Raw genomic sequence first — 3,538 nt, forward strand, 5'->3', positions numbered from 1 at the left:
TGATGATTTCAATGATGCTCACATAAAGGATAAGAATTGTAACACAAAGAGAGCATCATGAAGAATATGACTAGAACATTTAAATCTAACACACTTCCTATGCATAGGGATTTTGTGAGCAAACAACTTGTGGGAACAAGAATCAACTTGCATAGGAAGGTAAAACAAGCATAACTTCAAAATTTTAAGCACATAGAGAGGAAACTTGATATTATTGCAATTCCTACAAGCATATATTCCTCCCTCATAATAATTTTCAGTAGCATCATGAATGAATTCTACAATATAACCAGCACCTAAAGCATTCTTTTCATGATCTACAAGCATAGAATTTTAATACTCTCCACATAAGCAAATTTCTTTTCATTCGGAATAGTGGGAGCATCATAAGAGACTCGAATACTATTAATTGTTTCCACATTAAAAGAGTAATGTTCAGAGAAGGGGTAATCATAATCATGACAAGGTTTATAAATATAATCACTATTTTTTATAGCATAAGTATCATCACAATAATCATCATAAGTAGGAGGCATGCTATCATCATTATAAACTTGCATGTCAAAACTTAGGAGACTAAAAATATCATATTTATTAATCATAGCTTCCCCAAGCTTGGGACAAACATTAATTGCAGCAAATATATTCTCGAAAACATCATCTTCATCAAACATAGCATCCCCAAGCTTGGGCCTTTTCATATCATAAGCATAATCACTCTCATCATTAATAGTATGGATAGCACCAATGGTATAACAATTATCATATTCTTCCAAGCAAGTGCCAAAAAGATTTTTAAGATCATAAGAAGTATGATTACCTTCCATAATTATATTTTCATGATGCACAATAGTAATAGGGGTAGCATTATTTCGGAGAGACATCTTTTTACCTCTCTTCCTTTTTCTTTTCTTCTTCTTCGCCACATCATGTGTGGGTTCAATCCTCTTTTTGGAGCTCCTTATTAATGAGATTGGTTGAATAGGAGGATCCTCCTCGTTACCTGATTCATCATAAGAAATAATAGGAGGATATTGGGAAGTCTCTTCCCTTTCATTAGTATTCTCTTCATCTTCTATTTCTTTTCTTTTCTTTATGTAGCTGGCAATATAAGGATTTTCAATGCAATTCACCGCACAATACATATAAATTTTCTCTAGATCAAAATGAAGAACTTTATCAAGGGAAAATTGGAATATCCTTAGTTATACGTTTAATTTCTTCATAACCCAAGAGCAAACTAAGTTCAATATGATGTGCAAGGGAAATCAAGTCATCACAATTTTTGGACACGATACGATCATGAAACAATTTGCATTGGGTACTAAAATGATCACGTTCATTGCAATGTTCACAAGTAGGGCTAAGAAAAATTAAATTTTCAGCACATTCATCTAGCTCTTCTTGCAACAATTTAGTTTCTAAGTACTTATGCCTCTTGCAATATCTATCTTCCCTATTTGGTGTGTACTTACAAACCCAATGCACTCCACAAAAATTGACATGTTTATAGGAGACATTTTCATCATCACTAGTGCAATCATCATTAGTATCATGGATATTCAAAGAATTCGTACTAACAATCATGCTCATCATTCAAAGATTTAGTGCCAAACATTTTAATGCATTCTTCTTCTAACACTATGGCACAATTTTCCTTTCCATCATACTCACGAAAGATATTAAAAAGATGAAGCGTATGAGACTAACTCAATTCCATTTTTTTATAGTTTTCTTTTATAGACTAACCTAGCGATAAAACAAGAAACTAAAAGACTCGATTGCAAGATCTAAAGATATACCTTCCAGCACTCACCTCCCCGGCAACGGCGCCAGAAAAGAGCTTGATGTCTACTACACAACCTTCTTCTTGTAGACGTTGTTGGGCCTCCAAGTGCAGAGGTTTGTAGGACAGTAGCAAATGTCCCTCAAGTGGATGACCTAAGGTTTATCAATCCGTAGGAGGCGTAGGATGAAGATGGTCTCTCTCAAGCAACCCTGCAACCAAATAACAAAGAGACTCTTGTGTCCCCAACACACCCAATACAATGGTAAATTGTATAGGTGCACTAGTTCGGCGAAGAGATGGTGATACAAGTGGTATATGGATAGTAGATAAAGGTATTTGTAATATGGAAATATAAAAACAGCAAGGTAACTAATGATAAAAGTGAGCGTCAACGGTATTGCAATGTATGGAAATAAGTTCCCCCAACAATAATAACATAATTGGATCATATAACTATCCCTCAACATGCAACAAAGAGTAACTCCAAAGTCACTAATAGCAGAGAACGAACGAAGAGATTATGGTAGGGTACGAAACCACCTCAAAGTTATTCTTTCCAATCAATCCGTCGGGCTATTCCTATAAGTGTCACAAACAGCCCTAGAGTTCGTACTAGACTAACACCTTAAGACACAAATCAACCAAAACCCTAATGTCACCTAGATACTCCAATGTCACCTCAAGTATCCGTGGGTATGATTATACGATATGCATCACACAATCTCAGATTCATCTATTCAACCGACGCATAGAACCTCAAAGAGTGCCCCAAAGTTTCTATCGGAGAATCACGACGAAAACGTGTGCCAAACCCTATGCATAAGTTCATGGGCAGAACCCACAAGTTGATCACCAAAACATACATCAAGTGAATCACGTGGTATCCCATTGTCACCACAGATACGCACGACAAGACATACATCAAGTGTTCTCAAATCTTTAAAGACTCAATCCGATAAGATTACTTCAAAGGGGAAACTCAATCCATTACAAGAGAGTAGAGGGGGGAAGAAACATCATAGGATCCAAATATAATAGCAAAGCTCGCGATACTTCAAGATCGTATCACCTCAAGAACATGAGAGAGAGAGAGATCAAACACATAGCTACTAGTACATACCCTCAGCCCCGAGGGAGAACTACTCGCTCCTCATCATGGAGAGCACCGGGATGATGAAGATGGCCACTAGAGAAGGATTGCCCCCTCCGGCAGGGTGCCTGAATGGGTCTAGATTGGCTTTCGTTGGCTACGGAGGCCTCTGGCGGCGGAACTCCCGATCTATTGTGTATTCTGGAGGTGTTACGATACGTAGGTATATATGGGTGCAGGAAGTACGTTGGTGGAGCTTCGGGGGCCCCACGAGGCAGGGGGCGCGCCATAGGGGGGGACGCCCCCACCCTCGTGAGCACCTCCCTTGGCTCCTGACATGGGGTCCAAGTCCATCCGGTAGCTTTCCTTCCAAAATTAACTTCTCTAGTTGATTTCGTTCCGTTTCGACTCCATTTGATATTCATTTACTTCGAAACACTGAAATAAGCAAAAAACAACAATTTTGGGCTGGGCCTCCGGTTAATAGGTTAGTCCAAAAAATAATATAAAAGTGTAAAATAAAGCCCAATATTTCCCAAAACAGTAGATAACATAGCATGGAGCAATCAAAAATTATAGATACGTTGGAGATAATATAGCATATAGCATGGAGCATGTCTCATGGATTAATTTCATGATCATCTCCAATGTATCTATAA

Source organism: Triticum dicoccoides, chromosome 7A (assembly GCF_002162155.2).
Source record: "Triticum dicoccoides isolate Atlit2015 ecotype Zavitan chromosome 7A, WEW_v2.0, whole genome shotgun sequence".
Classification (NCBI taxonomy): domain Eukaryota; kingdom Viridiplantae; phylum Streptophyta; class Magnoliopsida; order Poales; family Poaceae; genus Triticum; species Triticum dicoccoides.